This window comes from Stegostoma tigrinum, chromosome 42, assembly GCF_030684315.1.
Source record: "Stegostoma tigrinum isolate sSteTig4 chromosome 42, sSteTig4.hap1, whole genome shotgun sequence".
Classification (NCBI taxonomy): Eukaryota; Metazoa; Chordata; class Chondrichthyes; order Orectolobiformes; family Stegostomatidae; genus Stegostoma; species Stegostoma tigrinum.
In genome coordinates this window covers 4827616-4843906 of record NC_081395.1, presented here as the reverse complement: position 1 = coordinate 4843906, position 16291 = coordinate 4827616, and the positions used below count along the sequence as shown (strand labels likewise).

Genomic DNA, 16291 nt, shown 5'->3' with positions numbered 1-16291 from the left:
AAAGTGTCTTACACCAAGCACAGAAATATTATTTTAATATTGCAATGAGGTCTTTTAATCACTCTGTCCTTGCCTGAGATACCCACTGAGCAACTTGTTTCAATATGGCGGATAATGCACTGCTGGCAGGGGAAGAAAAGCAAATTTTACTTCTTAAATGCAATTTAAGTAGAACCTCCAAAATGAATGATGATTAACTTTAATGGGTTGAGAGTGAATCAAATGAAACAAAAGATTGACAGGAAAATTGTAACGGATCAGGGAGGAGATGTTTTAAATAGAGGCTGAGTAAATTCCGACAAGAACGAATGCAAGGGAACCAAAACCAGGGCTCTTTGTATGACAAGGGAGGCAGAGCATGTGATGAAATAATATAAAAGAGGAATATGATGCATGTCAGGTAACTTTTTCAAGTGAGTTTAAGGCCAAATACAATCAATTCTGGTAATTAGTTGCTTTTGAGTCTAAACCATGATAGAAAGTGATGTTCTTCTAAAGGTCAGTGCTATTACCACTGCTTTTTTTGATATATATAGAGATGACGTGGATACTGGATTGGATTTTGAAAAACGTTGATGATATCAAACTTGGAAATGTAGCAGACAGTGAGAAGGAGATCAATCAACCGCAACAGGACATTGACAGGGTAGGAGAATAGACAAACAAGTGGCAAATGAATTTCAATACAAGATATTTAAGATGATGCATTTTGGTATATGTCTTGTTGGATGTGGCAGCACTTCCGCAGATACATTAGAGCCTGGAAGCACTCACCTGTACTGAAGATCACATTGTCGTGGGCCTGATATCAAGGACTGCTTAAACTCCAAATATTACATCACTGCAGCGTTTCCCTCCCTCTCTCCTCCTCGAATCAAAGTGGGGAGAGTGGAATCTTCAAAGGTTTGGCACAATCTAGAGCCTGGGGCTGCTTTGATGAATTTAATAGAATTGAGCTGCCTATGTTATCAGCAGTAGCTCAACAGATTTATATTGTTCTCGTGGCAAGGGAAGAAAGAAAACTAAATTTTATCTTCACCAATGGAGATAATGTATCACTGAATCCAGAGTTTGGCCTATTTATCACAATGCTAAGTAGAAAGGGAGGTGAAATGCGGAAGTATTACATAGCTTTCATTGAATGAAGATGAGTTAAATATTTCCAACTGGTCCATGCTAATGTTTATGCTTCAACAATTCTCCTCCCTTCCCACTTTACCTAACCCTATCAGCTAACCTGCTTCAATTAACCCTTTGGTGTATTTGTAACCCATTCACCTAGACCAGCATTTTTCTGTCCTTAGCTGAGCTGATTTCTTGAGCCATTGCAGACTATGGTGAGTAGGTGCATCCACTGTGCTAGTAAAAATAATAGCAGTCTTTTTTTTCATTCTGTGATGCCTAACCAAATTAGGGTGGTGAGAGTGATGATGGTAATAAGTAGCATGGCTGCAACAGAAGGCAAGGAGATAGATAGTAAATTAGTTCTCAACAGCATAGGAAAAAAAAATTAAATCTGTCTTTGCACCTGAGAAATATTTTACGAGGTCCTGCTGTGTTCAAAATGACTTCCATATTTCCTCTAGCATCAACATTCTTGGAATCTAGCTATGGCAAGACTCAAAACAAAATATAGGGGACCACTCGATCACTACACAATCCCACTTCGGGATCCAAGCACTCCAATGTAATACCAGACGAGTGCTACACTATGGGAGATCGGTTGTTTCTGATAAGACATTAAAGACAGGCCCCATTTGCCTTAAGTGGACCTAAAAGATCTTACAGCATTCTTTGAAAAAATGGCAGGCGAGTGTTCTGCCAATATCTATCCCTCAGTCAACATCATAAATACATTATCATTTTGATGTACGACTGAGTTTGCTGAATACGAATCCACAGCCATGAATTATGATAATGACTACGCTCCAAAAATGCTGAATAAGCTCTTAGAAATAATCTGTAAACACAAAATAAACTTTACAAATTATAAAATATCACATAGCCTGCCATTATACACTGTCTATTGACAGTCACTAACAGTCTCCACTAACAGCATCCTAGCCCGATTGCTATCAACTCCTTTGTCTATCCAACTGCTCTTCTCTTTCTTTGGGCTCTGTCGTTTATCCTATCATTAACTACCTACCCCATCCCCCTCCCCAGTTTCTGCATATAAACCAACATTTTCCCAGCTACCATCAGTTCTGAGGAAGGGCCATCGGAACTGAAATATTAACTCTGATATTTTCTTCACAGATGCTGCCAGATCTGCTGACTTTTTCAGCAACTTCTGTTTTTGTTCCTATACAAATTCAAGTTTTCTTATCATGAACATGTCATTTGAAGGCAATTTTTCACTTCAGAGTGGGCATTTCTACTGGAATTAATGACTCAAAATTGATAAGCAGCCTTGAATCAGGGATAATACGCCCGCTGTCTTGTCCAAAAAACTGCCAAAAATGTGGACATTTATTGAAATAAAGTTTATTCAACCATTTGAAATGACTCGGTAGAATTAGGAACTACCATATAAATTAAGAATGCAAGAATGAGGTGATTTGGGAGGAAATCTCAATCATTGATATAGAATCATTTATGTAGGATCACAGAACTATGTTAACCTACACGACAAAGTACAGACCTGACAGCATGTAAAAGCAGCTATGCTTCTAATTGAGCCCTGCAATATAAGGAGAGGATAACAGAGGAGATGATTAAGATTTGTATTATATAGCACCTTTCCAGCCTTGTGTGTCCCATGCATTGACTTTACATCTGATGAGTATTTTCAGAATTTTAGTCTGGTTATAAAATAATTTAAATACAGCTCCATCCCACAAAGCAACAAAGTATGAAAATCATTCATGAACACAGCAGGCCAAGCAGCATCTCAGGACCACAAAATGCTGCTTGGCCTGCTGTGCTCATCCAGCTCCACACTTTGTTATCTTGGATTCTCCAGCATCTGCAGTTCCCATTATCTCTGATGAAAATCATTCATGTTGGCTTCTCTTTCCATTCAGGCACCATAATATCTCATGCCTCCAAATGATCTGAACCAAGGACAAATTGGAATTGGGTAAATAAAGACTGGGAGGTAAATGCATGGCTCATTAGTGTGGGTGAAACAGTTTTCAGCTTGTAGGGCATTGCACCTGCACTTGCATAGAAGGGAGCTGTCTTATTAAGATAAGCTTCACTTGAACCATCTTGGGGTCAGTGTCCTTCCAATCATGTAACTAGGGCTGTAGATAGAGGTTTGAATTAATTGCTAATTGGTATGGGGGATTAGCATTCAGAAGAGGGGAAATATACGCTTATAAAGCAAGAGGACAGAACAACATTACAGGGCATTATATATATAACAATACCAAGGGTTGGACAGTGTACACAAACATAGGAAAAACATCAGCAAATAGGATCAAAAAGGGAAGTATGGTAAAAAGACAAAAGTAATGTTCTTTACTTGAATGTGCATTGTACTCAGAACAAAATTAATTAATTAACCATACAAATACAGGTTAAGAGACATGATATTATAGCCATTACAGCGACATGTTTAGAGGGGATCAGAGCTGGGAACTAAGTATGACTTTGGGTATATGAATTTTCAAAAGGGCGTGCAGGAAGGAAAGGGTGGTAGTGTGAAATTGTTGGTATAGATAGAATATGTACAATTGCAACAAATGATCTTGGATCAGCAGATGTAGAATCCATATGGATGGAGGTAAGAAATAAAAAGGGGAAGAAGATACCACAAGGAGGAGTCTACAGACCCCCAAACATAGCTATGCAGTGGAAGAGAGAATAAATCAAGAGATAATGAGGGCATGTAACAAAGGCAGTACATAATAAGTCATGGATTACTTTAATTTTCTCATAGATTGGGATAGTCAGAATGGCAGAGCTAGCCATGGTGATGTCAACTGCATCCAGAACAGTTTCCTAGAACAATATTTCGTGGATCCAACCAGGAATCAGGCTGTTTTGGATCTGGTAATGTGTAATGTGGCAGGCTTAATAATTGATGTCAGAGTAAAAGATCCCCTCAGAAATGGTGACCGCAACATGGTAGAATTTAGCATTTAATTTAGCATTGGGGAAGGAATGTGGGTCAAAATAATTGTTCTAAGCTTAATAAGGGTAATTACAAAGAAATTGGGGCAGAGATAGCTGGGGTGGACTGGGAATGGAGTTAAGGAGCAAAAAGAGTTGGGGATCAACAGCAGATAGTTCAGAGAAGAATTCACAGCTCATAACAAAGATATGTTCCAGTGAGGAACAAGGATTCTTGGAAGGGGATAATCCAACTATGATTAACTGGGGGAGTTAACAATAGCATCAGGTTAAAAGAAAATAATATAGAATATGACAAAGATTAGTAGTAAGTCAGAGGATGGGGAAAATTTTTAAAACCAACTAAAGACAACCAGAAAAATAATAGAGGGTGAAAACAAACTTTGAGGGTAAAATTGCAAGTAATATCAAGACAGACAGCAAGAGCTTCTTTAAATATATGAAAAGGAAGAGAGAAACGCCTAGGAGGCAGCGTAGACCCTGCAACTGCTCCTGGGATTGCAGGTTTAGTTAAAGAAGGGGAGACGATGGCCTAGTGGTATCATTGCTGGACTGTTAATCCAGAGACCCAGATAACATGCTGGGGACCTGGATTCAAATTCCACCCCAGCAGATGGTGGAATTTGAATTCTATAAATATCTGGAATTAAGAGTCTAATGATGACTGTGAATCATTGTTGAAAAAACCCGTATGGTTCACTAATCGGTCTGGCCTACATGTGATTCCAGATCCACAGCAGTGTGGTTGACTCAGCTGCCCTCTGGAAAATTAGGGATGGGCAATAAACGCTGCCTGGCCAGTAACGCCCTCATCTCATGAATGAATGAAGAAAAAAAGGTTTTGTTACAGTTATTATATTTACTTATGTAAGATTTTAAAAAGACATTTAATTGGGTACATGAATAGGAAAGGTTTGGGGGGATATGGGCTAACAGCAGGCAGGTAGGACGAGTTGACTTTGGGGTTATGTTTGACATGGACTGGTTGGACTGACAGGTCTGTTTCCATGCTGTACAACTATGAATCTGTGAGACGCCAAAGTGAACATAAGGCTCTCAGAAAATGAGGGTAGGAGATAGGAAATAGCAGAGGAGTTGAATTAATAATTTGCATCAGTCTTCATTGCAAAGGACACTAACTGTATTCAAAATATTCAAGGGCCAAAAGGACAGTGAACCAATATAATACCTACCACCAAATAAAAAGTGCTAACACGGACTAAGGACTGGCTAACTAATAGAACTGAGAGGGTTCAGATAAGGGAGCATTCTCAGGACAGCAACCTGCAAGTAGTGGTGCCACAAGGATCAATGCTGGGTCACAATTATTTACTATGTATATTAATGACTTGAAGAAAGTGAATGAACTGCTGTCAGGTTTTCAGATGACACAGAAATAAGTGCAAGGGCAAGTGATGAAGATGAAACAAAGAGTCTGCAGAAGGAGTTAAGTGAGTGGGAATAAATTTGGCAGCTGGAATATAATGTGGAGAATGTGAGGAGATGCATTTTGGCAGGAAGAGTAGAGGAGCTAAATATTGTTCTAGTGAAAAAAGACTGCAGGAAGCTGCAGAGTAGAGAGATCTGTAAGTTCTTGTACATGAATCACAAAAAGCTAGCATCCAGGTTTACTGGATAATCAAGAAAGCAATTAGAATGTCGGCCTTTCTCTCAAAGGAAATGATATATAAAAGTAGTGAGCTTTTGCTAAAACCAGACAAAGGCACCAGTCAGATAACAGTTGGAATCCTCTGAAAAGTTTTGGGCGTCTTGTCTAAGGAAGATATGCTGGCATTGGTGGTAGTCCAGAGAAGGTTCACTATGCTGATACCAGGTATGGAGGGGCTGTCATATGAGGAAAGGTTAAGTTGATTGATATACTCATTAAGTATACTCAAGGTTGACATGAACAGATGTTCAATCTGTAAAGGAATCAAGGGTTATGGGGAAAAGGCAGGAAAGTGGAGATGAGGATTAGCACATCTGCCTTGATCTCTTTGAATGCCACAGCAGATGCAATGAGGTAAATGGCTTATTTACAGTCAGTGATCAGGAACAGCAGGATGTGAGTGAGGCACGTAGGGTGATCCTAAATTCAGGAATGGGGACTCCTCAGCTCTTGACCTTGTCCAACAGGTATGAAATACTTGCTCCCTGCGATGAAGAGGTAAAGGACTGTAGGGAGGATGAGCCAATTGACAATTGCAGCATGGTACAGGAGGCCATTTGAGAGGGGGGACCAAAAAAACAAGTGGCAGTTGTACGTTTTCTATAATTAGGGGGCTCAATAGCATCCTTTGCAAGCAGGATCCAGAGTCCCGCATGGTGCGTTGCCTGTCCAATGCCAGGGTGAGTGATTTCTCTGGCTGGCTTGAAAGGATATTAGAGCAGGAGGGCAAGCATCCAGTTGTTGTGGTCCACATTGGGACAAACAACATAGGCAAAGCTCGGAAGGAGGACCTGTTTGGAGATCATCAAGCACTAAGAGTGAAACTAAGGAACAGGTCTTCAAGGGTTCTAATGTCCAGATTACTACCCAAGCGACATGCAAATTGGCAGAGGGATAAGAAAATTAGTGAAGTAAATGAGACAGAAATGTGGAGGTTGTTTACGGAGCACTTGCTACAAATACTGGAAAGATTTGTCCCACTGAGGCAAGGAAGGGTTGTTAAGGTGAAGGAACCTTGGATGACAAGACCTGTGAAACATCTAGTCAACAGAAAGAAGGAAGCTTACTTGAGGTGGAAGAAACAAGGATCGGACAGGGCTCCAGTGGACTACAAGATAGCCAGGAAGGATAGACTTAGGAAAGCTAGAAGGGGTATGAAAAAGACTTGGTGGGTAGGGTCAAGGAAAAACCCAAGGCGCTCTATACGTATGTGAGGAGAAAAAGGATGGCCAGATTGAGGGTAGGGCCAATCAGGGATAGTGGAGGGAACATACGTGTGGAGTCAGAGGAGGTAGGGGAGGTCCCTAATGAATACTTTGCTTCAGTATTCACCAGTGAGAGGGGCCTTGATGTTTGTGAGCACAGTGTGAAACAGACTGATATGCTCAAATTGGTTGATGTTAGGAAGGAGGATGTGCTAGAAATTTTGAAAAAACATGAAGATAGATAAGTCCTCTGGGCCAGATGGAATATACACAAGGTTGCTACGGGAAGCTTGGGAAGAGATGGGTGTGCCTTTGGCAATGATCTCTGCATCCTCATTGGAAGGTTTTGGAGTAGATCTGTAGCTTGGGTTGCGGGTGTTGAGGTTAATTGGCTCGCCGAGCTGGTTTGTTGCTCCGCAGATGTTTCGTTACCATGCTTGGTAACATCCTCAGTGCAGTCTCTTTCTAGCCTGTCCCAGGATCTTGGTGTTGTTCCAGTTGAAGTCGTGGTTCTCCTTGTCCATGTGGATTGAGATTGTGAGTATTGGTCGTGTCTTTTTGTAGCCAGTTGGCGTTCATGTACTCTTGTTGTTAATTTCTTTCCTGTTTGTCTGACGTAGTGTTTCTCGCAGTCTCTGCAGGGGATCTTGTAGATGACACTGATCCTGTCCATGGCGGGTGGTTCTTTAGTTCAGGTAAGCACTTATCGTAGGGTTGATGTGGGCTGTGTGCCACTCTGAAGCCAAGCAGTCATTAGAACTTCTGGAGACCAAGATCCTGGGACAGGCTCAGCAGAGACAAGCACGAGGATTCCTGGATTCATGGCGCTCCACGAAGCATGCTATTAATAAACACATTCAACTCGACCCCAGATACATTCCACTACGGAGAAAACCCGGAAGTGAGACAATCCATCGCAACGGACCCCAGAGTTTAAAAACTAGGCAGGAAAACAAACCAACACTTCACCAGAGGCTGCACTGAGGATGTTACCAAGCATGGTGACAAAACATCTGCGGAGCAACAAACCAGCTCAGTGTGCCAACCAACCTCAACACCGTCACTGTCTAGTGAAGTAGTACCAGATGATTCGAGGGTGGCAAATGTTATTCCCTTGCTCATAAAAGGGATTAGGGATAATTCTGCGAATTATAGACCAGTAAGTCTTACTTTTGTGGTGGGCAAATTATTGGAGAGGATTCTGAGAGATAGTATTTATGATTATTTTTTGGAAAAGCACAGTTTGATTAGAAATAATCAGCATGGCTTTGTGAGGGGCAGGTCATGCCTCACAAGCCTTACTGAATTCCTTGAGGATGTGATGAAACACATTGATGAAGGCAGAGCAGTGGATGTAGTGTATATGGTTTTTGATAAGGTTCCACATGGTAGGCTCATTCAAAAAGTAAGGAGGCATGGGATTCAAGGAAATTTGGCTGTCTAGATACAGAATTGGCTCTCCAATAGAGCAAAGAGGGTGGTAGTAGATGGAAAGTATTCAGCCTGGAGCTCGGTGACCAGTGGTGTTCGCGGGGATCTGTTCTGGGACCTCAGCTCTTTGTGATCTTTACAAATGACTTGGATGAGGAAGTGGAAGGGTGGGTTAGAAAGTTTGCCCATGATACAGAAGTTGGTGGAGTTGCAAACAGCATGGAGGGCTGTTGCAGGTTGCAACAGGACATTGGCAGGATGCAGAGCTGGGCAAAGAAGTGGCAGATGGAATTCAACCCAGAAAAGTGTGAAGTGAATCATTTTGGAAGGTCAAATTTGAATGCAGAATACAGGGGTTAATGGCAGGATTCTTGGCGGTGTGGAGGAAAAGAGGGATCTTGGGGTTTATGTCCATAGATCCGTCAAAGTTGTTACCCAAGTTGATACGGTTATAAAGAAGGCATACGGTGTGTTGGCTTTCATAGGCAGGGAGATTGAGTTTAAGGGCTGTGAGGTTATGCTGCTGCTCTGTAAAACCCTGGTTAGACCACACTTGGAATACTGTGTTCAGCTCTGGTTGCCTCAGTACAAGAAGGATATAGAAGCTTTAGAGAGGGTGCAGAGGAGATTTACCAGGATACTGCCTAGACTGGAGGACAGGTCATATGAGGAAAGGTTGAGGGAGCTAGAGTTTTCTCATTGGAGCAAAGAAGGATTTGAGGTGACTTGATAAAGGTGTACAAGATAATGACAGGCATAGGTAGAGAGACCTTTTTCTCAGGGCAGAAATGACTATTATGAGGGAGCATAATTTTAAGATGATTGGAGGCAGGTATAGGGGAGATGTCAGAGCTAGGTTCTTTACACAGAGAGTGGTGGGTGCGTGGGATGCACCACTGACAGTGGTAATGGATTCAGATACATTAGGGGCATTTAAGCGACTCTTGGACAGGCACAAGGATGGTAGTAAAATGTAGGGTATGCAGGGTAGTTTGATCTTCGAATAGGATAACAGGTCGGCACAACAATGTGAGCCAAGCTGTACTGTGCTATACTATTCTATGTTCTATGTTCTAAAGACATGCTATTGAAAACATGCTGGCAGCAAAGTGACAAGTAAGGTGCTGGCTCAAAAGGCTCTGGTGAGGAAAAAGTACAGGTAAGCTCAGGTAAAGTCCTTTTAAAACCTTGCTCTTTAGTCTTACAGCATTTGAGATTGTAGTTAGGGCTGTGGCATGCTCCTCCTGCAGGATGTGAGGGCTCAGGGTGACTTCCATTGGTCTGATGACTACACTTTTGGGAGGTGCACCCAGCTGCAGCTCCTGGGAGACCACATTCAAGAGCTGGAGTTGGAGCTGGATGCACTCAAGATCATCCGAGATGCTGAATGCATCATAGATAAGAGTTTCAGTGAAGCGGTCAGACCTAACCTGCAGGCATAGAGTAGCTGGGTGACCACCAGGAAAGACAAAGGGAGTAGGCAGAGAGAGCAGGAATCCCTTGTGGCCATTCCACTCGAAAACAAATATACAATTTTGGATACTGTTTGGGGAGGGATGACCATTCAGGGGAAAGGAGCAGTAGCCCGGTTGGTGGCATCTCGATTGGCTCTGCAGCACAGTGGGAAAGGGTAAAGGTAGACTTCAGTGATAGGAGACTCAATAGTTAGGGGGCCGGACAGGAGATTCCAGGAGAATCCAGGATGGTGTGTTGCTTCCCGGGTGCCAGGGTCCAGGATGTCTCAAAGTGGATGCAGAACGTTGTCGAGGTGGGGGGGGGGGGTGCAGAGCAGCCAGGAGTCATTCTGCACGTTGGCAAAAATGATATAGGTAGAAATAGGGATGAGGTCTTACGGAGTGATTATAGAGAGCTAGGTAAAAAGTTAAAAATAAGGACCTTTAAGGTGGTAATCTCCAGATTCCTTCCAGTGTCATGTGATAGTGAGGTAAGAGCAGGAGGATATGGCAGATGAACGTGTGGCTAAAGAATTGGTGCAGGGGGCAGGGATTTAGATTCCTGGATAATTGGGATGTTTTCTGGGGAAGAGGTGATCTGTTCCACAGGGACAGGCCGCACCTGAACTGGAGGGAGACAATTTCCCAGCGGGCAGATTTGTTTGAGCAGCAAGGGAAGGTTTAAACTAGATTGGTGGGATGGGGGTGGTATCCTCAACAGCAGGGAGGCAAGTTTGAAGGTCAGGCTGGAACACAACAAGAGCGAGGAACGCCTGGTGATTTAGACTGCATCTATTTCAATGCAAGAGGGCTGACAGGTAAGGCTGATGAACTCAGGGCATGGATTGGTGCATGGGACTGGGATATTATAGCCATTACGGAAACATGGTTAAGGGAGGGACAGGACTGGCAGCTTAATGTGCCAGGGACAGAGGTGGAGGGAGGCGTTTGCATTTTTCATTAAGGGGAGTATCAGTACAGTAGTGATGAAATAACTGAGGGAACATTGAGTGAGGCTTTGTGGATAGACCTAAGGAATAAGAAGAGGATGGTGATGTTATTGATTAGATTCCCTACAGTGTAGAAACTGACCCTTCAGCCCAACAAGTCCACACTGCCCCCTGAAGCACCCCACCCAGACCCATCCCCCTATATCGCACACACCCCGGAACACTACGGGCAATTTAGCATGGCTGATCCACCTAGCCTACACATCTTTGGACTGTGGGAGGAAACTGGAGCACCCAGAGGAAACCCATGCAGACACGGGGAGAATGCGCAAATTCCGCACAGACAGTCGCCCGAGGCTGGAATCAAACCCTCCCCCCAGTACCCATGATATGTCTCTCTCCCCTCCCCCACCCCGGTATCCCTCTCCCCCAAACAACCACGATCCCCCCACCTCCCCCACCCCTGGGATCCCTCCCCCCCAATTCCTCCCTCTCCCCTCCCTGACCCCCAGGATCCCTCCCGCTCCCCCCGGGATCCTTCCCTCTCCCTCTCTCCTCCCCCACCCTAACACCTGGGATCCCTCCCTCTCCTCTCCTCCCCCCGCCCCCATCCCCAGATCTGTCCCTCTAACCCTTCTCTCCAACCGCCCCAACACCTGGGATCCCCCTCTTCCATCCCTCCTCTCTCCCCCACACCAGACCCCTCTCTCCCGTTCCCACCCCCACAGCCCAGATCCCTCTTCTGTGAACCACCGCCACACCCGCGCGCCCCCCCCACCCCACCCCGTGGGCCTGTCACCTCTCAGACAGAGGTTGGCAGAAGTAGGGAACCCTGGATGACAGTGATATTGTAGCTTTGACCATAAAAAAGGAGGCATGGCTCAGGAACAGGCAGCTGGGATCAAGGGAATCCCTGGAGGTATTTAGGGGAGTTTAATGAAGAAGGAAATAAGGAGGGCAAGAAAGGGGCATGAGATAACCTTGCCTGAGAAGATGAGAGTGAATCCAGTCAGATTCTATAAGTACATTAAAGGAAAAAGAATAACTACAGAGTGAATCGGGCCCCTCAAGGACCAAAGTGGACATGTATATGTGAACCGCAGGAAATGGGTGAGGTCCTCAATGAATATTTCTCCTCTATGTTTACCATGAAGAAAGACATGAAGACTTGGGAACCTGGGGAAGTCAGAGGCGACATCTTGGACACAGTCCATATCACAACAGAGGAGGTGTTGGAAGTATTGGAACACATGCAGGTGAATAAATCTATTGGTCTTGACCAGAGATATTTACAAGAACCTTGCAAAAGGCTAGAGGAGAAATTAGAGGAGCCTGGCTACACAGGTGAGGTCCCAGAAGACTTGAGGTTAGTGAATGTCATGCCCTTGTTCAAGAAGGGCTGAAAAGAAAAAACAAAGAAAAACCTAACATCTGTGGTTGGTAAGTTACTTGAAAAGATTCTGATGGGTAGGGTATACATGCATTTTAAAAGATAGGGTTTGATTAGGAGTAGTCAGTATGGTTTCCTACATGGGAAATCATCAGTCACAAATTTGTTACAGTTCTTTGACCAGTAAGTTGGAAGAGGGCAGGATGGTAGATGTAGTCTATATAGATTTCAGTCAGGCTTTGATAAGGTTCCACATGGTAGGCTCATCTGGAAGGTTATATCACATGGAATCCACGGAAAGCTGAGAAACTGGCTTGATTGTAGGAAGCAGAGAGGGATGCTTGTCGGACTGGAGGCCTGTGACTAGTGGTGTGCCTCAGGGGTCGGCACCAGGCCCATTGCTGTTTGTTATCTATAGCAATGATTGGATGAGAATGTATAAGGCATGATTAGTAAGTTTGCGGAAGACACTAAAATAGGCAGTATCGTGGACAGTGAGGAAGGTTATCATAAATTGCAGCAGGATCTTGATCAGCTGGGGAAGTGTGCCAAGAAATAGCAACTGAAGTTAAAAATAGATAAGTGTGAGGTGTTGCATTTTGGAAAATCAAATCAAAGTAGGAGTTTCATGCGGGATGCTAGGGCCTTACAGATTATAGTGGAACAGAAGGACCTTGGAGACCAGGTGCACGGTTCTCTGAAAGAGAAGTCACAGGTAGACAGGGCAGTGAAGGTAGCTTTTAGCACACAGGCCTTCATCAGTCAGAGCATTGAGTATAGAAGTTTGCAAGTTATGTGGCAGTTGTACAGGATGTTGGTGAGGCTACACTTGGGCGAATTGTGTTCAGTTTTGCTCACCTTGCTATAAGAATGATGTTACAAAATGGTAAGAGAGCGTAAGAAATTTACAATAATGTTGCCAGGACTCAAAGGGCTGAGTTACAGGGAAAGACGGAACAATCTAGCACTTTTTTTCTTTAGAGTATAGGAGATTGAGAGCAGTTCTTATACAAATGTATAAGATCACGAGAGGCATTGATAGGGTGAACCCATTCAGTCTTTTTCCCAAGGTTGGGGAAATGATGGACTACAGGGCATCAGTATAAGGTAAGAGGAGGAAGAATACATGGGAATCTGAGGGGGAACACTTTTTACACAGAGGCTGGTATGCATATGGAATGAGCTGCCAGCTGAAGTGGTTGAGGCATATGCATTAACAATATTTAAAAGGCATTTGGATGAATACATGGATAGGACAGGTTTAGAAGGATTTGGGCCAAGTGCGAGGAAATTGGGTTAACTTGGATCAACTTTTTGGGTGGCATGGACCAGTTTGGGCCAAAGGGCCTGACTCCACACTGTCGGACTCTATGACTATTTGCAGAGCTACGGGGGACGAGCAGAGAAGCAAGATCAATTGCATAGATTTTTCAAAAAGCCAGCACAGACTGGATGAACAACAAGATTCTCTGATTTTCTCTCACAAATCATCACATCTCTACCAAGGTGTAGCCTCACTGTGTTTCATGCTCCTCTGAGCTACTTCAGAATGCTTTTCCACATTAAAAGGACTATATTAATGTAATTTGGTTACAGCAAATTGGTTAGCATTGCTATAGATACAGTTAACAGATCCCTACAGTTAAACTTACAATATCACTCAATGACCTTACTTCAGTCACCTCAAAGCACTCTATAAATTGTGCCGATGATATCATTCAGTATTGCGTGCAACAGTTCAGCATTTTCATATGGATTAGGAGAAATGAGACCTCAAGTTATCAGTGTGGAAATAAATGAGTTGGATTCCTATTCAACTAATCCTACTAGATTTCTGAGTAAACCAGTTTCTAAAATCCGTCTGGGAATTAATAAAGAGTTGGAAAATTGAAGTTGGTTCTGAGATATTGTATCACAATGAATTAGCTCAAATACGGAAATAGAAAGAGGACAAAGAACTCGCATTGATACAGTCACTTTCATGATCCCATGGCATCCCAGAGTGCATTTTAAGCCAACATCATAGTGTTGGGAAAACATAATGAAGGCAGATATGAACATTGAAATATTATAGTTATATTGGCTGAATCTTGAACTTGTAATATTCAGTTCCAGGAATTTGTACCAAAGATGGCTAGGATTCTAATAGACATCTTCTGGATGAAAGATGGAGCTCTGTAGGTGGAAGCTGAAGCATTGTCCTTGATTTGCAAATGGTAATGCTTTCTGATTTGGCTTTAATTTTTACATTAAAAGGATTCAATCACTAAAAGAAATCAATAAACTTTGTCTCTTTAACTCTGAAACATAAGATTAATAGTTCAATCTGTTGAGATTTTGATCCTGAGACACAGAAGATGTTGTACACTCCTCCACGAATTAAAAAGGCAACATTCCAACTAAGAGACTCAGAGAACACTGTAAATTGCAAATGCTTTATACTTCCCTCTGAATATAACAGCGTGGAGGTTTTGGGCACGGTGATAACATTCCTACTATTAAGCCAGACACTTTAAGTCTCACGTCAGGACCTGATAACCACAGAAGATTTGCCATGACACAACCAGACAGGTTGATTATCTATCTGTAAATTCTTGAGTCAGCACCTGCAAGACGCAGTGACAGCAGGAGAAAGCTTCCTGGTCAGCCAGAATCAGACGATAGCATCGGTGCAGCAACCTCCCCATTTACGAGACTCCACGCCTAGGCTCTTGTTATGAGCCAGCCCCATCCTCTTTCAGGAACCACCATACATGCAGCAAAATTTGAATAAATTTGCTTTGCAATTAATGTTACAAACTAACGTAAGACTATATTGGCATTCTCTTCTGAAACTGGTATGTAGAAACTCATATATCAAATTTATAGCTTGCAGTCAGGCTACTGACCCAAAGAGTGCTTCTGCTCCATAGGAGGCTGTGTCCACTCTCTTTCATTGGACCCTTACTCTGTATCCTTTTGTTCCTTTCTCTCCCTTGTGTTTGCTCCAGCTTCTTTTTAAATACATCTGTGCTATTCACCTGAACCACTGCCTGTCAGAGTGAGTTCCACGATCATTCACAGCTCTCTGGGGAGAGTGATTTCTCCTGAATTCCCCAATGAATTTATTCATATTCTCCATAATTCTGTGGAAATTAATGGTCCATGAAACTCAATGTAGTATTGCCAGATATTTTTCCTCTTGCTTCTTTCTATTCTTCTCTATGTTGCTTGGGTCTTCTCAAGTGCAGCTGGTGCTCTCATACTTTGGTGAAATTATTGTTCCTCAGATGCAAGTCTTGACAAAGAGAGTCCATGCATGGATTCAATCCTGGCGACCATGCCAACTAAACCAAACTGTGCTCATGAGTCTACTCCTATTAGGAGCCATTAGCTAGTAATCAGGAGCAGAAAGATATGCCCTTTTTCAGCATAACCACCATTACATCACATCATACAACTGAACGCCAGCAGAATTCAAAACACTTTCCACCTGAAATCAGTGTACTTTTACCACACCTGCTTTTCTTAGCTCCACCTGGGGCACAGCTATAAACATCAAGCTGGAAGCTTGCAAAACCCGACAACTCTTTCAATGACTGACACCTCCAAAGGGCCTGGATCTGAGACTATGAGGAGAGACAGACTTTAAGGTGACAGAGTTTTGATTGGTGTTTTGAAATCACATTTCACAACTCAGTCCATCTTCCAGTGAACACCAAACTCATAGGGGTTCTATGACATGCAAAACTAGTGATTACACTGCAACTGCTTTGAGGTTGTATATAGCAGGAGCGCATGACAATATTCCATCACTTATAATACAGAAATAAATCAAATACACAGATATTTGAGGTAGTAGATTTAATCATTACTGAGTACCAAAGACATAGAATTTATTTCCTTTAATACTAGGGATAATCTCCCAGAGGAAATTCACCTTTTCCATCACTTTATTTCTTCTGTAGTTACCATGATTTGTCCTATAATTCTTACTCTGAGGCCAAAAATTATTTACACTGGTTACAATTTGTTAAAATATTAATATAAGGCTACTGATGCAAGGTACCATTGACTTTTGTATCAGTCGAAGGTAACAGACAAATGCATAGCAACAGCAGGACTACATGTAA

The 16291-nt window shown here is 42.8% G+C and overlaps 1 protein-coding gene across 7 annotated transcripts in view; it reads right to left on the bottom strand.

Annotated features, from left to right (window-relative positions):
* LOC125449368 (macro domain-containing protein CT2219-like) overlaps positions 1–16291 on the bottom strand; it is a 987510-nt gene that overhangs the window by 581256 nt on the left and 389963 nt on the right. The gene's annotated exons all lie outside the window — the stretch shown is intronic.